Genomic DNA, 24,087 nt, shown 5'->3' with positions numbered 1-24,087 from the left:
ATTAACAACATATGTAGGATATCAAAACAATCTAAACATCATGATCTCATCATTGTCTAACTCGGTAATAGTTGCCCATTGAATATCTTATTTCTTCCCTTATTCATCACATTCTTTCTGTGTCTTTTACCGACCACTTAATTCTCTTCAAATCAATCTTCTTAAGATATGGCAACATCATACTGAATCAGAAAATCAATTTCTTGACATCAATGACAAAATAATGTTATAAAGATAGTTATCATCCTTTTTTCAGTTATATCAATAATCTTCAACAACCTTCTCAATATCCTTAATGAATATCAACAATCTTTCTTTCTACTGAAATGCCAACAAAGACCCCTTATGAATTATGGTTTGGACATACACCTACTGTTAAATATTTCAGAACTTTTGGAAGTAAATGCTATATCAAAAGAGATGATTCAATTGGGAAGTTTGATCTTAGATGTGATGAAGAGATATTTCTTGGTTATTCATTTTAAAGCAAAGCATATAGATGTTATAACAAAAGATTGCATAAAATTGTGGAGAGTGCTAATGTGAAAGTGGATGAGAAATACATAAATCAATCTATATCATATGATAGGGAATCGACAGTGTAAATGATCATAACTAAACTGGCAATGCCTCAACCGGAACAGGAAACTGAGACAGTTATGCCAATACAATCAGAAAATTCAACTGTGACTGATGATCAAAGTAGTGAACCTGAAGTTCAGAAGACACCAAGGTATGTAAGATCAAATCATTGGAGATAGGAACAGGGGAGTTATGACAAGAAGAAGACTGGAAAATGAAGAGGTATATCTTATTTCTCAAATTGAACCCACATCTATTATTGAAGCCTGTAAAGATAAACATTGGTTAAAGGCCATGGAAGATGAATTAGATTAGATAGAGAAAAATGAGACTTGGACTTTAGTTCCCCGGCCAAAAAATAAGAATGTTATTGGAACTAAATGGTTTTTAGGAATAAACTAAATGAGGATGGTCACGCTGTAATAAACAAGGCTAGATTGGTTTGCAAAGGATATTCTCAAATGGAGGGAATTGATTATGGTGAAACATTTGCACCTGTAGCTAGAATTGAAGTTGTTAGACTATTTCTTGCCTATGCAGCTTATAAGAACTATAAGGTTTATCAAATGGATGTTAAATGTGCCTTTTTGAATGGTGAACTTGAGGAAGAAGTATACATTGAGCAATTTGATGGATTTTCACTGATAGATGATAAAGATATTGTTTGCAGATTGAAGAAATCTTTATATGGATTGAAACAAGCTCCTAGAGCTTGGTATGCAAGGTTGGATAAAAATCTTTTGAAGCTTGGTTTTACTAAAGGCAGTGCTGATAGTAATTTATATTATAAGATCATTGATGATGATATTTTTATTATTGAAGTATTTGTTGATGATATCATTTTTGGAGGAGAAGATAAATTGTGCATGGAATTTTCTAATAATATGAAGAATGAATTTGAAATGTCCATGATTGGTGAGATGAGATTTTTCTTAGGTTTGTATATTACTCAAACTAACAAAGGCATTTTTATCTGTCAAACTACGTATCTGAGGGAATTGTTGAAGAAGCTTGGTATGGATAATTCCAAACTGGTAAGTACTCCTATGGTGACAAGTGAGAAATTATCTATCAAGGATACTTCCACACCGGTAAATCCAACAAGGTATAAGTCTATGATTGGTGGTCAGTTATATTTAGCTCAGACTAGACTGGAATTATGAATGTAGTAAGTATTGTTTCAAAATATCAAAGTAATCCTAAAGAAAAGCATGAATGTGTAGTAAAGAGGATATTCTGGTATTTGCAAGGAACAACAGAATATGGCTTATGGTATTCTAGAAATGATGATTTCACTTTATGTGCATATACTGACTCAGATTGGGCAGGAGATACTGATGACGAGAAGGACACTTCTGATGGAGATTTCTTTCTTGGAAAGAAACTAGTTTCATGGATCAGCAAAAAATAGTCATGCATTTCTTTATCTATTGCAGAAGCTGAGTATGTTGCAGCAACAACTAATTGCACTCAAGTCTTGTGGATGAAGCAAATGTTGAAGGATATCAAGGTAAATTTTAGTGAACTAGTAGTTATCTACTATGATAACTCTGCAACTATTAACATGTCTAAGAATTTGGTATTTCACTCTAAGACTAAGCATATATCAATAAAGTATAACTTTCTAAAGGACAAGTTAGAAGGAGAGAAAGTCAAATTGGTTTATGTGAACACTAAATTATAGATTGCAAATATACTCACTAAACTGTTGCCTAAGGAATCATTTGAGCATTTGAGAGACAGGTTAGGGGTTTCTGCCCCTCCAACAGAGACTTGATTGATGCAGTTTGTCATCAGTCTAGCATGCATTATCAGAGATATTATTCATTCTAGCACTGATGAGTGGTGCTACTACTTAGGGGGAGTAGTCAGCTTTGAGATTCAGAGGTTTACATTCTTGCTTTGATATTTTTGTCAAAATTCTGGCATTGATGTCAAAGGGAGAGAGATAGTAATGTAAAAAATAAATTCATAACCTTACAAAGATATCATTCACATGGGGAGATTTATTCAAGAGATTGTTGGTTTTCTTCCACAGGGGGAGACTTGTTTGGCATTTTTTGGTACTTAGATGTTTTTCACATCTAGTGTTGTCATCAATGCCAAAGGGGGAGATTGTTGGCATTATGGATGAATTGGTTATGTGTTGCATTGATGTTTTGTCATTGATGTCAATACTAGTTGTTATGGTTGGTTACCGGCAAATAGGTTTTGGTTACCGATAGAAGATCTAGTGTTATTGGCAGAAGGGACTATCTGTTGGACACTTCCGGCATGTTTGGATCTGTGGAGTATGTTTGATTTTATGTGTTACATGCTTTTGAAGCATGTTTTGGTCAGTTGGTATTGACTTGGTAATCAGATGCTATCATACACTCTTGTAAACCCATACTGACATTGGTTTAAGGTTTAACCGATAGAGCTTTCACTAAGAATCTTTGACAGGATGCATAAGTGGTGTTGGTGTAGCTTCTAGATGGATTTCAGGATGTTGAAGATGTTCTTTGATCATGCTTCAACTGCTTGAAGACATTTCTTTGGCATGGTGGACCCATAATAGGTCTGGTACCTATCTAGGTTATGGACTGGTATCATGTTAACATGTACTCTACACATTTTTGAGATGTTTCAAGATGTTCTATGGATTGGTTATTATTGTTTTGGTTTTGAGCCGACATGGCATATCATTGTAATATGGATGTATGTAGTGATCTTATTGTAATATCTTTTAGGTGGATGACCTAATTGGTTTAGGCCTTAGGGTTGGTATAAACTAATGTAAGATCTCATTGTAGATCATGGGAAAAATGTGTTGTGGTCTTGGAATGCAATATCATATGTGAAGGAGATCTGGTCGATCATAGGTGATCCAATAGGGATTAAGGAAGAGGTTAAAGGCCTCTGGTATTGATCTTAATTGGGATTGTAATCAGGCATGGTAGATGCTATCTCTGGCAGTTCACTCTATTGGATTGTTGTCCATTTATCTTGAGATGGTTGTTACCTCTCTGTAGTCAGTGAGACTCTTTTGTAATGAGCGGTACGCTCTAGGAAGTGTGCCTTCCTAGATGTGCAGGCCCCTCATTATATCACATACTTTCTGTAGAAGTATCATCTAACTATGGGTAGGCTTCCCACCGTGGTTTTCCCTTTTGGGGTTTTCCACGTACAAATCATGGTGTTATGTGGTATGGTTGCATTGTGTTAATTATCTATTTCATAGTTAAGTTTCATTGCTTACCGGTATCTGTTTCTTCTATTCCTATACTTAATATTTATATGCTCTGGTTTAAGATTATTAAATGGATTAATTGATATAATCTGTTAACAACTGATTCACCCCCCCCACCTCTCAGTTATTCATCAGTTATCCTAACAAAATATCATCCATAAGAACCTTAAATTTTGCTCACAAGGACAATAGGGATTTAAAATCACCAGAAAAGGAAGGATTAGATATTGCAAGAGTCAAAGGATGAAATCAATAATATAGATAATCTTGGCTTACATGAGGAAGTGGGTTTTATAGGAAAAAGATCTCTCAATCAAACTAGTTCAAAATATCTAAACCAAAAATAGGAGAGAAGCACTCCAGAGGTGTGAAATCCACTAGGGAAAGGCTTGAGATGGTAGGGACAGCCAAGGACAAACCAAACTTAGATCTGGAAGAGCTTATGAATTTTTCTAGAGGCAATGAGGTGCCTTTCGTGGAATGATAGGGGCTGCAATGCCCCTAACAAAAGGTGATTGATCAAAAGATGTTTTGATCAAGTACGACCAGATGTTGTAATGTTACAAGAAACTAAGTTGAAAGGTGAAGATATACAGTCTTTTCAAGTGTGTTTTCATAAATGGGGTTTTTTTTAGGCTTGTGGTGCTTCTGGTGGTTTGGGGATTTTGTGGAACGAGGATTCTATGAATATTGAACCAGTGCGATTGGAGAACCATTGGCAATGGGTGCGAGTTTTTTCAAAAAATCTTCAAAGCAACTTTGACTTATTTAATGTGTATGGGCACATTAGTACTTTAGATAAAAGGAAAACCTGGGAACAACTAAGTACTATTTTAACAAATTTAGGAGACCATTTCTATCTAATGGGGGGGTGGATTTTAATGCCAGTTTATCCCCTATGGAGAAGTGTTGGTGTAAATAATTATTCATCATGGATATTATTATACTTTACTTAAGTTTACTTAGGTACATGCATTTCATAGTAGTTTGGGTATGAGACACTTGGGCGTTTGTGCCACAGTGGGATAGCGTGTGTAGGAGAATTTCCACCTCATGTGGAATATTATATTGTTTCTCCTACCTACCCACACCTATTTCCTACCTACCCTTGTTTCTTATTGAGCCACCTGTCATGTTTGTGTTCTCACATATCCATATGCCTTGCCTATATAAGCAGGCTCATCTACATTGTTTGTACAGGCAATCAATCTATATCTTGTAATGATCCAGTTGATCATATTTTGCATCTTGATCGAATACAGTTTATTCCTATCATTTATTTTGTCTCTCTTATCTGTGCTTTACATTGCCTCTTGATCTTGGCAAAATCTCACATGGTATTAGAGTTGGTCCAAATCTCACATGGTATCAGAGCCATTAGAGTGCCATTGGTTTGTCCATTGAGAGAAATTTGAGGTTTGCATTTTGGAGATTTCTATTGTAGGTTTTTATTGAAGCTTGTTGAGTCAAATCTAAGGTCACCATTGGATCGAGGAGGTCCAAGAAAGTCAGTTTTTCTTTTTGGTTCATCCAAATTAGACTTCGGAGGCCAAATCTAGAGGCATTTGAAGTTTGAAGTTGCGACGAAAATTTTCCAGAAATTATAATTTTGTAGACAATTTTCAAATAGCGATATCTCACTCATCCAGAATCCTTTTGTCAAACAATTTTTTTTTTGGGGGGGGAGAATTTCGTGATCTATACAGTGGTGCAGGATTTTTTTAATTTTCGAATACAGGTTTTTCAGAAATCATGAAATTCCAATTTTTACAACTTTGGAGGCTTCATTTGGGTTCATATGGACTCCTTTTCAGATGCCTTTTTTTTTGAAAGTGCATATTTTTTCATCTACTTTCATAATCTACCATTAGTTTGCAGTTATTTTGAGTAGAAATTGTACTTTTAGTATTTGGTCATTTTTGGCCTATTTGGTACTTGTATTTTGCTTGGATCTCAGTTTAGATCACTAGCAGTATTTGTTGAAGTCTCTTATATCTCATTTTGAGAAGTTGTAATCATTGAAATTAAAAGTCCACTTTACCATTATTTGCAAGTGCCAACATGATCTTTTTATGGGAGGTCAGTTGTTCATTTATATCTCTTGGTGAAATTCCATTCGGAGGCATCTTCATCTGCAGTATTCTACATGGCTTCTTTGTTGGTGGCATCATTTTCATGTTTCCAAATTTGAATATTTCATCATGATGTATGCTCTTGCATGAGAAATGTTGTACTTGCACTATCATAAAGTGCCACACCTCTTTGTATCTTGTCATTGTTGACATATTTGATGTAATCCTCTTGTACATATAGATTAGGAATTTCTTGTGAGACTTGGTGCATGGCTCCAGTTGAGACTTAGATTGTACACATTTGTGCATGGCTCCCATGAGACTTGGATTGTACCAGTATTTTTTCTATTTCTGAGTATCGAGATGATGCTCACAGCAGGTTGTCTCCATGCCTGATCTTCATTTTGTTGCAGCGAGTGATTCATCGTCATTGACTTAGTACCTGGTTTTGTCATACTTTGACATTATTGGTGCAGCATTGGCTCTCTTTCTTCCTTATGGGGAGGTATTTTGGTCATCATCATTGGACCATCTTTGCAGGAGATTTGACATTGAGGGGGGGCTTCATGGTCTCTTCTTCTCTCTTATGGGGGGGACATAGTTTTGTTCTTCTCATTCATCATTGAGAGCATTGTGTGCTTTCATCATCTCTCTTTTGGGGGAGGGTTTTTTCCCATTGGTTTTTTCTCTCTTTCTCCATTTATGGGAGATTGCATTTGCATTTATACATGGGTACCTAACATAGCCTCATAGTCGGGACCCATCTTGCATTTCTTAGTTGCATTGTAGACTTAAGTGCATTCCCCTAAGTTGCACTTAAGGGGGGGTGTTGGTGTAAATAATTATTCATCATGGATATTATTACACTTTACTTAAGTTTACTTAGGTACATGCATTTCATAGTAGTTTGGGTATGAGACACTTGGATGTTTGTGCCACATTGGGATAACATGTGTAGGAGAATTTCCACCTTTTATGGTGTTGATCTTATCTTGTTGTTACATTCCACCTCATGTGGAATATTATATTGTTTCTCCTACCTACCCACACCTATTTCCTACGTACCCTTGTTTCTTATTGAGCCACATGTCATGTTTGTGTGCTCACATATCCATAAGCCTTGCCTATATAAGCAGGCCCATCTACATTGTTTGTACGGGCAATCAATCTATATCTTGTAATGATCCAGTTGATCATATTTTGCATCTTGATAGAATACAGTTTACTCCTATCATTTATTTTGTCTCTCTTATTTGTGCTTTCCATGGCCTCTTGATCTTGGCAAAATCTCACAAGAAGAAAGGTGGGAACTGTCATTCCAGTCAAGTGCAACAAGATTTTAGTGATTTCATAGTGGGAAGTGGTTTGGCGGAAATAAAATTTAAAACAGGGGATTTCACATGGACTAATAGGAAAGCTAGTTTTTCCAACATTGCCAAAAAATTGGACCTTTTTTTTCTTGCAGGCAACTGGGTGTCAAAATCATGGATTATGGAAGCTTCAATATTGTCTATTCATGGCTCAGATTATTATCCAATATGTTTACTCATTCAAGATGACTTTGCTCATGTGCGATGCTCGATTAAATTTGAAATGATGTGGTTCAGAGCTGAAGGATTTTGGGATTTTATAGAGGATATTTGGTCCAATTCTTTGACTTGGACTGGAAATCATGCTTTTGTCTTTTACAAGAAATTACAATTTTTAAAGGAGTCTTTAAAGAAATGGAATAGGGAGAATTTCAAAAATGTTTTTGCTAAGAAGATGGCTATCGGAAATAGATTGGAAAGTCTACACAACAAACTAATTCAAGATGGTATGTCTGAATTAGAATTTATGGAAGAAAAAAGTCTCAATCAGGAGTACAGTGCTGGTGAGGGAAGAAATTTTTTGGAGGCAAAAGTCTAGGGAAACGTGGCTCAAAGAGGGAGATATAAACACTAGATTTTTTCACAGCTCTATTAAGGTAAGAAGATCAAGAAACAAGATTTTTACTATTAAGAATGTTGATGGTGTTATGCTATCTAATCAAAAGGAGATTCAGGAAGTGGTGGTAGGCTTTTTTCGACATTTGTTGATGGAGGAAAATCCTCAAAGACAAATAGAGGAAAGTTTTTTACATGTTATCCCTGAATACATCTCAAATGTGCAGAACGACTATTTTATGGAAAATTTTACTTTGGACGAAGTGAAGAAGGATCTATTTGATCTTGGGGGTGATAAAGCATCAAGGCCAAATGGCTTCCAAGCTGCCTTTTTTCAAAAAAAATAGGATTTGTTTTCTATGGATATACTACAAGTTGTGGAGGAATCTAGAGTTGGAGGTTTTATTCCAAAGAACTTTAATAATACCTTAATAGCCCTGGTTCCCAAAAAGAAATCAATTGCATCCTTTGATGATATTCAACCAATCTCACTATGTAATACCATTTATAAAATCATATCCAAAGTCATTGCTAACAGAATGAACTTGATGCTTAAGTCTATTATCTCGGGGGAGTAGAGTGGATTTTCACCTAACAGGTCCATTGTTGAAGGCATCATTGTGGTGCATGAGTCCATCCATTTGATTCGGGTTGCAAGAATGGTTAAAATGATAGTTAAACTTGATATACAGAAAGCTTATGACAAGGTATGTTGGAATTTTTTGTTTGCAACTCTTCAAAAGTTTGGTTTTTGTGATGAATGGATTGCTTGGGTCAAAAGTTGTGTTTGTACCCCAAGGTTCTCTATCTTGGTAAATGGTAGTCCTTAAGGTTTTTTTGAAGCTTCTAGAGGTTTAAGACAGGGTGATCCTTTTGTTAGGTTTCAGAGACAACTGAGAGGGAGGGGGGGTGAATCAGTTGTCTAATAAATTCAAACCAAAAACAACTTATCCAAACTTAATGCTTAATACCGGTAAACCAAACTTTATGTCGGTAGACAGTTTATTAGTTAATTGCAGTACCGGTAAAGATTAATGCATGAAACAGAAAGACAATAACATCCACAACACATAACACCAGTGTTTGTACGTGGAAACCCTATAAGGATAAAAACCATGGTTGGGAACCTTACCCACAATCAAATGATACTACTACAGATAGTATGTGTATACAAATGGGGTCTACACATGTAGAAAGGCCAAGCACCTAGAGCTTACTACTCAGTCACAAATAGGAGTCACATTGACTACAATTGGATAGTTAGATCCAATAAAGATGTACTTCTCAAAATAGCATCTTCTTATGTTGGATTCAGTACCGGTGTAGTTCTAATATGTCTTCAAAAAAACCTTGCTTCACCTTCAAATGATGTCTACGTGTATAGCTCTTCTTATTCTCGCATATACCTTCTTAAAATTCCTTTCCTAATTGCACGTCGATCTTACAAATAAGATCTTACATCTATACCAAAACCTAAGACCAATTTTAGTAGGTCAGCTCTAAGAGATTTTACAATAAAATCAATTACAAGTAAATCAATAACCGATGCAATATCCAATTCAACATGTTGGATTAATACATTTACAACATTGATAAATCATCTGCAAATCGTGTCGAGCTGATCTGGAATAGATAAGCTCATCGGTGCTTATTCTGGACCTATTTGTCAGTAGCAGCAAATATGCAAATACAAATATACCAATGAACAAATCTCCAAGACAAAGTGCCTAAATGATGTCTTCAATAATAACCAAGTGTTTTCCATGTTATTCCAAGTACCGGTGAACATTATATCTTGTCGGTGAACCAGATACCGATGACTGTGCATAAGTCACTTGCTTGCCAGTGAATATTACCAATTCTCCAAAGTGCCAAAGTTGATAAGTGTTATTAGGTGTTGATATCAATGACAAAACCATATCAACATAACCAAAATACCAACAATCTCCCCCTTTGGCATTGATGGCAAAACAAGATGGAAAAAAACCATCAAAGTGCCAAAACAGAAATGCCAAATACCAAAAACCAACAATCTCCCAAAAGAGATCATAACCAGAAATCAAAATTCAAATACAGAGAGTAATCAATCTCTCCCCAAAGTAACAATCACTCCCCAAGTCTCTCCTCCTGGGGGTAACATGAGTTTCCTTGTGTTTTTCCATATCAATCTCCCCCCCTTTGACATCAAATGCCAAAGCTAATACAAAACCAAGTTCAAATACAAAATACCAACTACTACCCCTGAGAAGTAGCTCTCATCATCAAAGCTGGAATAAAAGATTTCTCTATTAATTATGTCGATTGATGACAAACATCAACTATCTAAGTCTCTACTGGTGGGGGTATGACCCCAAGCTGATCTCTAAGATATTCAAAAGTCTCCTTAGGAAAAGGCTTAGTGAAAATATCTGCAATCTGCTCTTTAATATTCACATAAACTAGTTTTACTTCTTTTGCTTCAACATTCTCTTTTAGAAAATTCAATTTGATAGAAACATGTTTAGTTTTGGAATGTAGTACCATATTCTTAGATATATCAATTGTTGCAGTGTTATCACAATAGATAGTTATAGGTTCCTTGCATTTTACCTTTATGTCCTTCAACATTTGCGTAAGCCATAAGACATGTGTATAGTTAGTTGCTACTGCAACATATTCTGATTCTGTTGCTGATAAAGATGTGCAACTTTGTTTCTTACTCAACCAAGAAATTAATCTGCTTCCAAGAAAAAATGCTCCACCGATGGTGCTTTTTTTGTCATCCACATCTCCTGCCCAATTTGCATCATTGTATGCACATAATTCAAAGTTTTCATCTCTAGGATACCATAAACCAAGATTTGTAGTGCCTTGTAAGTACCGGAAAATCCTTTTTTACTGTTGATTCATGATTTTCTTTAGGATTACTCTGAAATCTTGAAACAATACAGACTATATTCATAATATCAGGTCTTGTTTGTGTCAAATACAGAAGGCCTCCTATCATAGATTTGTACCTAGTCGTATTAACAGGTGTAGATTCATCCCTTAGTGATAATTTGTCATTTGTAGTCATAGGTGTGCTTACCGGTTTAGAGTTTTTCATCCCAAATTTCTTTAGTAACTCCTTCAAGTATTTGGATTGACTCAAGAATATACCTTTATCAATCTGTGAAACCTGCAATCCTAAAAAGAATTTTATCTCTCCAATCATAGACATTTCAAATTCTTGTTGCATTTCAATAGTTGCATTTCAATAGAAAAGTCTTTACATAATCCATCTTCTCCTTCAAAGATTTTATCATCAACAAAAACTTCTATAACCAAGATGTCATCATTAGTCACTTTATAGTATAAGTTGTTGTCAACATTACCTTTAGAAAATCCAAGCTTCAAAAGATATTTATCCAATCTAGCATACCAAGCTCTTGGAGCTTGCTTCAACCCATACAAAGCTTTCCTTAACCTGAAAACCATATCTTTGTTATCTGTCAAAAAAATCCATCAGGTTTCTCAATGTAAACTTCTTCTTCAAGATCTCCATTTAGAAATTCACATTTGATATCCATTTGATATACTGTGTAATTCTTGTGTGCTGCAAAAGCCAAGAATAATCTGATTGCCTCAATTCTAGCTACCAGTGCAAAGGTTTCATTATAATCAATTCCTTCTTTTTGAGAATATCCCTTACACACTAGTCTTGCTTTGTTTCTGATTACCTTACCATCCTCATTAAGTTTGTTTCTAAATACCCATTTTGTTCCAATCACATTTTTGTCTTTAGGCCGGGGAACTAATGTCCATGTGTTGTTCTTCTCAATTTGTTCTAATTCTTCTTCCATAGCTTTAATCCAGTGCTTATCTTCACATGCCTCATTAATTGATGATGGTTCAATTTGAGAAATAAGGCATACTTCTTCATTTGCCAGTCTTCCTCTTGTCATAACTCCTTGATACTTGTTCCCAATTATCTGATTTTTAGAGTGATTTAGTCTTACATATCAGGGTGTCTTTGTTTGTTGTTGTTCCTTAGTTACAGTGGAATTTTCAGATGATACCGGTGTAACTGGATCTTCATTCTGTACTAGTGGGTTCAATGTAGGTTCATTTGTCAGTATCTTTGTTGTCGGTTCAGAGTCTATATACCTTTAAGTTCCTCTAAACTGTTCATCAATATTCACATTTATACTCTCAACAATTTTCTGTAGTCTCTTGTTAAAACATCTATATGCTTTTCTCTTAGATGAATAACCAATAAATATTCCTTCATCACTTCTAGGATCAAATTTTCCAATATACTCATCTCTCCTAATATAGTATTTACTTCCAAATATTCTGAAATATTTAAGAGTAGGAGTAATGCCAAACCATAGTTCATGAGGGGTCTTACCGGTTTCACCTTTGATGTAAACTTTATTGAATGTGTAGACCATTGTACTTAGTGCCTCTCTCCAATATACATGTGGTAGATTTTCTTCTGATAGCATACGTCTAGCTGCATCCAAGATAGTTTTGTTTTTCCTTTCTACAACTCCATTCTGTTGTGGTGTTTGGGGTGCCAATAACTATCTTCTGATTCCATTCACTTCATAGAATGCATTAAATTCCTTAGATGTAAATTCACCTCCTTGATCTGATCTCAAACATTTGATTCTCTTACCAGTTTCATTTTCTACCATTACCTTGAATAGTTTGAACTTCCCAAGTGCTTCTGATTTTTCTCTGAGAAAAGTAACCCAACACATTCTAGAATAGTCATCAATGATTAGCATGAAATATCTATCACCTTGTAAGCTTTTAGTTCTTGCTGGACCACATAAATCAGTGTGAATTAAGTCAAGAGCATTATTGGATTTTTCTGGAATACTTTTAAAAGATGCTCTAACTTGTTTCCCAAATTGACATTCCTTACATACCGGATTGTAAGGTTTGTCAATCTTAGGAAAATCTCTAACTGCCTTAGAAGTACTAATTTTCACCATGCAATCAAAATTTACATGATAGAGTCTCTTATGCTATAGCCAACTTTCATCAATATGTGCAATCAAGCATGTCTTTTCATTGTTATTCAAATGAAAGATGTTACCTCTAGTTTGATTACCGGTTGCAATTTTCAAACTAGTTATGTTCATAATTTTGCATTTTCCATTCTTGAATTGAAACTGAAATCCTTTTTCAACTAATTGACCAACACTCAAAAGATTATGCTTTAAACCTTATACATAGTAAACATTGTTAGTATTATGCTTACCGTCAAGAGATATAGTAACTTTTCCTTTGATCAAACAAGCTTTATCATCTCCAAATCTTACTAGACCTCCATTATATTCCTGAAAAGTCAAGAATTTACCTTTATCACCGGTCATATGATGTGAACATCCTGAATCAATGATCCATTCATCCTTAACTTTGACTTTAGCTGACAGGGCTTGCTCTACTGGTTGAACATTAGGTGTCAGTTGATCATCCGTTATAGCAACAAAGACCTGTCCATTGTTTGTCGGATCCTTATCAGAATCACTAGTGACTCCTTCATCAACAAGATAACAAGATTTATCTTTATTCTTCTTAAATCTATATCTCTAATATTCAAGGTTAGGCTTGTATGTTCTTCTAGCTTCTTCTCTTGGTCTAGCATGTCTATCAGGGCATCTTGAATCCATATGACCAATCTTATTATAGTTAAAACATTTAAAGGGTGCTTTACCTTCATACTTACTTCCAACTGGACCTTTAGGCATTTTTCTTGCAAATAGTGCTTCAAGTGCTTCAAGTTCTTCAAGTTCTTCATTTTCTCTCTTGCTTTCTTCAAGTTCTCTTGCATAAAAGGCTTTCCAATCAGATTTGTCAAATGATGGTGCAGATGATGTTGATGCCTTGAAAGCTAAATCTATCTTTATAGTAGCAACAAGACCAAACTCCTCAATTTCAAAAGCTGAAAGTTTTCCAATCAATGTGTCCCTAGTTACTGATGTATTAGGCATAGTTCTTAACTCATTTATAGCAGTAACTTTCATTTTGTATGTTGGTGGCAATCCTCTTAAAACTTTTGAAACAATTTCATCTTCACTTAAGGTTCCTCCACAATATTTAATACCCAAAACAATTTCATTAACTCTTTCCATAAAAGCAGAAATCCTTTCATCTTCTTCCATTTTTCAGATTTTCATACCTACCCGGAAGCTTTCAAGTTTTTCAATTTTGACTATGGAATCTCCTTCATTCAATGTTTCAAAATGGTCCCAAATAGCTTTAGCAATAGACCTATCTGATAATCCCATGATTTGTTGATCTGATAATGCGCTCAAAAGTGCTTCCCTTGCTTTGCAATCATTTTCCTCTTCTTTTCCTAAGGTAGGTGGATTAGGTTGACTGGGAGTAGGAGTAGTATAGCCATTCTTTGTAACTTCTCAGATGTCCTTTCCAATGCAATTTAGATGTGTCTCCATCCTAATCTTCCATATGCCATAGTTGGTTTCATCAAGTCTAGGACTGTCCTTACTGAAATAGTTAGTAGACATTGGATCTCCTCAAGCTGTTAAACTTTTGCAAAAAGAGGACTAAGCTCTTATACCAATTGTTAGGTCCCAGAGACAACTGAGAGGGGGGGGGCATGAATCAGTTATCTAATCAATTCAAACCAAAAACAACTTATCCAAACTTAATGCTCAATACCGATAAACCAAACTTTATGTCAGTAGATAGTTTATCAATTAATTACAGTACCAGTAAAGATTAATGCATGAAACAGAAAGACAATAACATCCACAACATATAACACTAGTCTTTGTACATGGAAACCCTATAAGGGGAAAAACCACGGTGGGAAACCTTACCCACAATCGGATGATACTACTATAGATAGTATGTGTATACAAATGGGGTATGCACATGCATAAAGCCCAAGCGCCTAGAGCTTACTACTCAGTCACAAATAGGAGTCACACTGACTGCAATTGGATGGTTAGATCCAATAAAGATGTACTGCTCAAAATAGCATCTTCTTATGCTGGATTCAGTACCGGTGTAGTTCTAATATGTCTTCAAAAAAACCTTGGTTCACCTTCAAATGATGTCTGCGTGTATAGCTCTGCTTATTCTCGTATATACCTTCTTACAATTCCTTTCCTAATCGCATGTCGATCTTACAAATAAGATCTTACATATATACCAAAACCTAAGACCAATTTTAGTAGGTCGGCTCTAAGAGATTTTACAATAAAATCAATTACAAGTAAATCAATAACCGATGCAATATCCAATTCAACATGTTAGATTAATGCATTTACAACATTGATAAATCATCTCCAAAGCGTGTCGTGCTAATCTGGAATAGATAACCCCGTCGGTGCTTATTCTGGACCTATTTGCTAGTAACAACAAATATGCAAATACGAATATACCAATGAAAAAATCTCCAAGACAAAGTTTCTAAATGATGTCTTCAATCATAACCAAGTGTATTCCATGTTATTCCAAGTGTCGGTGAACATTATATCCTGTCGGTGAACCAGATACCAGTGACTATGCATAAGTCACTTGCTTGTTGGTGAACATTGCCAATTCTCCAAAGTGCCAGAGTTGATAAGTGTTAATAGGTTTTGACATCAATGACAAAACCATATCAACATAACTAAAATACCAACACCTTTATCATCATTCATGTTCATTATCATGGCGAAAGTTTTAGGTTGTTTGATCACAAAGAAATGGGATTAGGGTGTTTGGAAGGGTGTAAAAATTGCACAGGGGTTAAGGGTTGTCTCTCACTTCCAATTTGTTGATGGCATTGTCTTACTTGGAGAGGCAACTCTTAGAGAAGTAAAGGTTTTGAGATGTAATTTAGATAACTATTCTAAATGGTCTACTCAAAAGATAAATTGGTGAAAATCTAAAATTTTATTTTTCAATACCCCTTTGAGGAAGCAGCAGGAGATATCAAATATTCTAGGGATGCAAGTAGGAAGCTTACTAGGTAAATACTTGGGTATTCCCTTGTTTGGAGGAGAAAGTAGGTCTGGCATATGGAAGAATTTAGTTGACTCTTTTTATTCAAAGGATGGATGGTTGGAAGAGAAAATGGGTGAAACCGATGGGTCGTAGATCATGATGTTAAAAATGGTAATCTCTGCAATCTCTCTTTTCTCTATGATGTGTTTAAAAATTCCTCAAAAGGTTGTGAAGGTGATTGAGAACAAAATGAGAATTTTTTTTTGGAATGGAGTTCAAAAGGAGGATAAAATTTTGTTGTTGGCTTGGGAAAAATAATGTAGACCCAAGCAATAGGGGGAAGGTCTACGTAATTTGTAGAAAATGAATGAGGCTATGGGAGAAACGTTAGTATGGGCTATATACAAGAATCCACAACAATTATGGGTTCAAGTCTTGCGGGCTAAGTACTTGGACCAGGCGAATGATTAGAGAATTTTCACAATTGCAAATCCTTCGCGTGGGTCAGCTATATGGAACTTTATTATTTCATGCAGGAAGGTAATTACTAATCATTTATCATGGCGGATTCGTGATGGCAGGAATGCCCATTTCTAGTTAGATTCATGGGACAGTCAACATGTCTTAAATAGTATTGAGAATGTGAGGGTGGTCAAAAGATTAATGGAGGAAGCTTGGGGAACCAAAGTGAGGGATTATTTGGAATTCAGAAGAGTTGATGGGAGGATTGAATGGGGATGGAAATAGGTAAGAGAGGTATTACAAAACCCAAATTATATCAGAATTATGGAAGATATTTTTAAAAATAGAAAAGTTTTCATATATGGTGGAAAAGATGTAGTAAAATGGTGTGGAGCACAAAATGGTAATTATGCGGTCAAGATTGACTATCAACTTTTAGACAACAAAGAAGCAAGGGAACAATGGTCAATGGGATTATGCTGGGGGAAAGAATGTCTTCCTAAGGTAGGTGCACTTTCTTGTCTTGCAATTAGAGGTAGAATTTTAACTGGTGAAAGAAGGAAACAATTAGGGATGGTAGGACCAACGAAATGTGTAATGTGTGGTAGGCATGAAGAAGAGGTAGACCACCTTCTTTTGAAGTGTGATTTTTCTTATGCTTTTTGTAGGATGATACAAGGAAAACTGGATTGGCATGGTCCTCTTCCCAGGACACTAAAGGATATTTTTTTGTGCTGGTCGTATAAGGGTAGAAAGTATGTTTTTTCTTCTATATGGAAAATTAGCTCATTTGTGATAGTGTGCGAGATTTGGAAAGAGCATAACCATAGAAATTTTTAGGATAAATGGGAAGCAATTGAGAGCATTATGGTCAGAATTGACACATCAATTGAAGAAGTGATCGGAGTTGCACCATCCTGGTTAAGTGTGAAGAATGTTGTATTATCAAAGGAGGATTCACATCTTCAGAGTTGTTGGCCAAAACTAAAATTTAAGCTCATTCATGGACCTGGGTTGGATGATTTGTCATATTGTAATCCTCATGAGTAGTTAATTGAAAATTGTATTCCACCGGAGGAAGGGTGGATTAAGGAAAACTTTGATGGGCATCCAAGGGTAACCTAGGTGAGTCTGATGCAAGAGTAGTGTTTTGGGACTATAAGGGTAACATTGTTGCGTGGGGTGCCAAACAATTGGAAAGGGACACACATAATGCAACTGAGGTGTGAGAATCATCTTTAGTAGTCGAGTGGGGATTGAAACTCGGCTTTAAGAAGTTACACCTGGAAGGTGATTCATTGATTATTATCAATGCAATCATTAAGGGGGAATCGTAGTCCTAGATGTTAAACAAGTTTGTTTAGAAAATAACTCATGATATGAAGTGTTTTACTGATTTCAAGATCTCCCATGTGTGTAAAGATAAATATAAAGAAGCAGATGTATTATCTAGATGGGCTAGTTTGTCTAAGGAAGTACACGAATATAAATTGGAGGATATTTGTAATCTCTTGATTGATGACATATATGCAGTTACAGTTTATATGGAAACCTCAAAAAATTTGGAAGATCGAAGTTGTAGAAGAAGGACATGGCAATTGATATGATCTTGAGGTGTAGTTAATGTTGGATCGTACTGACAGGCTGAAAGGATATATTCCAACAAAGCATTGATGGAAATGTAGCTTGGAAATAGGTTTTTGCCAGTGATGAAGGTCGGTTATCACTTGGTGGATTGAATGCATAATAAATTGGTATAAGGATTGTGTTGGGGGGGGGGGGGGGGAATTTATTATTACACCATAGTTGTTTTCTAATACTCATTTGCAGAAGAGTTAGGTTTAAAATTTGGGGGTGGCAGTACTATAGAATTGTGATCATAGAAGCGAATTTCACTCTTAAAACAAAGAAGAAACTTGTGCCTTTTGTGGGGAAGGCGTCGAATAGATGTATACATGAGCTATTCCTTTACAAGGATGAGAGGTTGTTAAAGGCAGTAAAATTATTGTTGAGTGAGGATATTGTGCATATCAGTTGTTGATATCAAACCAATATGAAAATCTACACACTTATTGTAGCATGGGGGCTAGAATTTGAAGATACTGTTGACAAGGTTCGACAAGAACCAAAGGAGATAATTGCAGAGGAGTTTCTGGGTGGCTTGGAGTATGTTCTTGAATGGGTTGTCCTGGGGGTTGGCATTGATATATCAGAAGGCATGGTGGATCCTGGGAATCCCATACCTTTCGTATGTTGGCCAGAGGATGGAGTAAAAGAAAGATACAGAGTAGCGACATGGTGCGGATGGGAAACCTTTAAGACCTTTGCAGGGCTTATGCAAGTGGAGGAAGCTCTTTATGTGGCACACAAGCTGGCAAGGGTGGAGATGGGCCCTGAATTGCGACCATGGGCAAGAAAAAAGGAAGCGATGTAAATATTGGCCAAGTTTGAAGAGGAGAATCCGCATGATAGTTAGTGGTTTAGTTTATATTTTGTGGTCAATTATGTAGGTCTTTAGGAGGTGATAGGGGTTAGTTTTTTTGCTCTGATAAATGTTTGGGTGAAAATGTGTCGGTTAGTCTGGTTCGTATTGCTTCTCGAGTTTTGCAGTGTTTCATGGTGGATTTGATGGGTTGCATGTTGTAGTAGATATTTTGACTGATGTTTATTTGAACAATGCATATTTTGATATTGCATATGAATATAAACAAAATTTATTACTAACCAAAAAAAAACTAGAATCTTTTGGAAATTAAAGTATGATGAGAATGTTGTTTTTTCTTTCGTAAAGTTTACCAAAAACCATAAAGAAAGTAGTGAGAATTGTCTTTTTCATTGTAGTTATTGTCATTCTCTTGGAAAATGTAAAGCATTTAACGATTTTGTTCAAAAAAAAATTGATAAGGCTCAAATAAATCTTTCAACTGATATTGCTCTCTTTCTCGATGAGAAAGTAGTGCCTTAGCACTCTTCTCACCCTTCATGTTGCTCCTCACCCTATGACACAAGTAGTTAGCTTAATCAGGGCTCTTTATCATAAGAGGTGATGCTTTTTCAATTATCAAACATTCTAGGGTAGCAACATCTTTCCTTTATCTTTATCTAAAATGTCACTATTCCCTTTAGGAGTTGCATTTTTCATATTTTTGATATCCTTTCTTGCATAAAATGGTATATCTCTTATGATAAATCTCTCCTCGGGGGTGTTTGTGATCTTTCATTCTAATTTTCTCTTTTTCTTTGAAGATTACGTCTTCTTTAGAGTAGTATTTTACATATATTAATATATTTTCTTGCATTAAATATTTATTCATGTGAGTATATTGTGCATTTGCTTACATGTCTAATCTTTCCTCAGAGGTTGTGTAATTCTTCTCAACATCCTTACACTTGGGGGCAATGATTTCTTTCTCACTTATCCTTTCTAAGGATCCAATTTTCCTTTGCTGTGTCGTGTTTGTTTATGATTTGTCATTCCTTGTGTGAATTTGTTGTTTTCTCAAGGATGCTCTCCTATACAAGAGGTGTATGTCCTTGGCTACAACCTCTTCTTCACTTGGTAATGTATATCTATTATAAACTTACCCCTCATATTGGGTCAAAAGTGTGTCATCCTTCTTCAAGAATTCCTTTCACCTAGCAATAGGGGGAAGGTATGTATTCTTGTTCTCCTTCCTTTTTTTTGGTAGAAGATTCTATGTTTGTTCAAGAAACTCCTCTTGGTGGTAGATGTATTTTGAGAAAATATCTCTTCTCCTCCAAGGATCCTCTTTACACCTGTTGCAAGATACCTCTTTACACCTATTGCAAGATACCTCTTTACCTCTTTTTCAACTATCTTATCCTTTCTTATAAGAGTATTCCCTCTTTAGCTTGGAGTTAGGGATATTGATGCCTAAAGGATATCTCATTGGTTTTGAAGGTTGGGAATCCTTATTTCTAGCTTCTATAAGACATCAACATAGCACTAAGTTGACATCTTAAGGGGGCCACCCATATTGCCCTCTTTGTACCATATTGCACCATGTCCTTGCATGTCTTAAATGGGGTGTTCAAACTTGGTAACAGAGAAAACAAACTCTTATACAAGATGCTTCATGCCTGAAACCAGACGTAACATTTTATATATGTCTTAGATGGGGTGCACATCACTGAAATGAGAGAAAACAAATTCTTACATGGGATGTCCTCAAAACCAGGAATGTATCTATCTTAAATGGGGTTACACATTCTCGAAACTAGAGAAAACAAACACTTAAACGAGATGTTCACAAATCTAGACGTTTGTCCCTTGGCATTTACATTTTCATTATATGTCTTAAACAGGTTGATGCAAGCTCGAAACCAGAGGAAACAAACTCTTATACAGGATGTTATATACTTGAAGCCAGACATAACTTGCACACACATACAAGGATGAGTGGAACTAGAAAAACATAGCTATACTATTCCTACTCTCCTCCCCAACATGGATCACCTATAAAAACACATCTAGGGTATTTATCTATATCCTTTCTTATTATTCTTCTCATGGATCACCTAGAAAAAACACATGTAGCATGTATATGTGCTCTCTCTTTCCTTCTTCTCATGAACTCATAGCTTTTCTATTGGTGGTTCATGGATAATGTGTGCTTTTCTCTTTTATGTAATTACTTATTTTCTTGAGATGGAACCTTCAAAGAATGATATTAGCGATTGAGACATTTTGATATTAAGGTCTCTTCAGCTAGTTGACTTGAGGTCTTGTTTTTGGTCTTTAGATTTTGTGTTGTGTGTCTTTTGCCTTTTTGTCTTTGATCATCTTTGTTTGCCTTTTGTTTGTCTTTTTTTTTTGTCTTGTGTGCTCTTGCATATGTTTGAGTGAGTTAAGATCCTAAGGTTGGCGGCTTGGTTCTTCAAAATTAGTGATGTCTTATACTCCTTGTGATTGTGCTCATTTCCTCCTCTCTTTCATCTCTCTTTTGTCTATTTTATCGCAAGTATTTGCATAGGTTCGTACTCCCATTAAAGTGGGGGCTAAATGTAGCATCATAAATTGTCACCAGGCTAATTTACATCTCGTGTTTGTGCCCCTACTTTAGTGTGTCTCCCTCTCATCTCCTATCCAGGTTCGTTCAGTGCCTTAACTCCAATTTTGATGCCATATACACCTAACAAAATGATCTCTAGAGGGGTGTCATCCTCACTGGGCCAAAATCTTGGTCCCTAATTGAGAAGGACCATGGTGCTAGCACCCTGGTCCCCCTCAATGGGGCTCATTTTGCAAAATAGGGATGAAACCTATCTCTCCAATGGGAAATAAATTTGGTGGCCCTATGTGACCATTGGAGGTCAGCCTAATCAGTATATTGACCTAGGATCTTATATATAAAGACATTAATCAATTCATTTCAATATAAGTCTTCACATCCAAGCATTAGAGTGTTCATCATTAAGCATTTCCAGAGATCTCCAAGGCTGCATTTCCTTCATTCAACCATTGTGGAGAAAATTATAATATTTGTATGCAAGAATGTGTGTGTGATTAGGGTTTTGTCATGTTCATGCCATTTCATACAACATATGTGATTACATTCAAGAAGTAAAGCATCATTATTAGTCATTGCAGATCTAAGGTATATCTTTCCATTGTTTATTTCAGCATTTGCAATATTTCATTCAAGGTTAATTCCTAAACCAAGGTTTGACCTAGGCAAATCCCCTATTCCCAACATATTTCCCTTCTCTAGTGTGCACAAGAATAAATATAGAGTTGTGATCTTCAGAATTGGCTTTATTTACAATGACGAATCAATTCCCCATTAGAGTGCAAAAAGTGTGGACGACCAGAGCGACCACCATCTTGGTCCCTACAAATTACAAGATCCTTCTGGGAATAGGTCTAAATACTCTTATAATTCTCCGATCTAGGTTTGTGGTTCAATATGATGACTGTAGCTCACTTCTCATGCATTTTTACTTCAGTTCTAGCACATTTACCCTAGTTTAACCATTTTCAATGATTCAATTCAACTCAAGGGAAAGAAGAGGCACACTTAAAACCCCTTGGAATTAGGCCAGAATCTAGATCTATTAGGTTTATATCTATCTAATTCCTATGTTTCCCTAATGTAGTAGTCCCCAAGCAAAAAATAGCGGTTTTCATCCTTCTTGTGGTGGAAACCCTAATTTTTCACCATTACGGTAACATTTACAAATGAGTCTTTGGATAGTTTTAAACAATAACAATTAACTGAATGGAAGCCCAAACTAAACCACCTATGTGGGTAAAACCCTAACAAATAAAATCAATGGATGAGGTAGCCTTGTCGAAGTCTAAAATTGAACCTACCCCAAAGAGACATCTATAAGTTTGATGGCACAAATAAAAATTCATGAATGAGTTTCATGGAATAATATTTTAAGATTCATAGTATACAATAGAATATAATGGCTAGCATAACCTAACTATATTTGAAATCTAGACCTTATTAGTGTTACTAGTTAGTAATGAATGATAAGCAAGGGTAGGCACTTAATTAGAAAGAATTTACTAATGAATTAGTAGCTTAGTATGAGCAACCATGAAAATATCTATCATTTCACCCAAATGAAAAATTTGGAACAAATAGGATTTGTAGCCAAATATAATGTTGAGTATTATATTGACAATCCAAACTCAAGATGCAACACCTTATTAATGGTTACAATTGTGCATCAATAGACAATAACCAAATTAAGCATGATGTTAGTTTGTTGGAACTTTAAATAATAAGGACTCAGAGATCCATGCAAGGTTAAACCATAGAATGGAGAGATAGAAATGTGACTAATCATGTTGTCAACAATGTGGCTAAATTATTTAACCTGAGACAAATTACTAAGCTATCTTTATTTTGATATAAAAGAGAAAAAAATATACATTGGCATTGTGATAGACTATGGAATAGATATTAGAAGTGTTCTCCGGTGAGAAAAAAAATATGATTATTGAGAATGATGTTGAAGAAGAGGGAAAATAGTGATAGAACCAAATGTGGAAATTGATCATGTGGATTTTTAAGAGGAAGGAATCCACACTACCTCCTACATGAATTGAACGGGATAAGCACATTCAAAAATTCTAAGTGATTGGTTATATCAAAAACTGAAAGGTGACAGTGTTACTTGATATAATTAATACACACAACTTCATTGATAGAATATTGGCTAATGAGTTCAATTATTTTGTGTATCCAATCTCTAATTTTTAAGTCATAAAAGTTGATGGGAAGTAATTCACTTGTGGTGGCAACACCATCATATAAAAAACTTAGTGGGAGACTATCAACTAGATTCATAAATATTTTTCATCTTAATTGGAGATCCAAAATAGTTTTGGGCATGCAATGTATTAAACAATTGAGGATAGCATTCCTCAAATTTTAAGACTTATTAACGAACTTTTTTTGTTTTTGATAATTCACAGTCGAAGTGGTATTTTTTAGCTTTCCCTTAGAGCTAAGAACTAGTCGATAGAATCAAACCCAAGACCTCCCATGTAGGAGGCTTGCAACTAGCTTGTGGGGTCATCCCCCACTTATTCATGGACTTTAATACAAATGAAAGAAAAAAATTAAATAGGTATGCAATCATCACCAAGCCAAATTACCATTTCTCATGGGGTGGAGAAATTACCAAAGAAAGGATCTTATGGCATAGTGACACCAATATATTTTGTAGAAGTGCAAGATATAAAGCCTCAAGATTTGGTAGAGCTTCAAAAGATAATTTGACATCAAAAATAAGTTTTTCAAGAACCTAATAGCCTACCTTGCATTAAAGATTATGATCATGTCACTGAATTAATAGTAAGAATATTCCTCATAATATTAGACCTATAGTGTCCTAAATTGTACTTTCC

This window comes from Cryptomeria japonica, chromosome 3, assembly GCF_030272615.1.
Source record: "Cryptomeria japonica chromosome 3, Sugi_1.0, whole genome shotgun sequence".
Lineage (NCBI taxonomy): Eukaryota > Viridiplantae > Streptophyta > Pinopsida > Cupressales > Cupressaceae > Cryptomeria > Cryptomeria japonica.
This window is presented reverse-complemented; position numbering follows the sequence as displayed.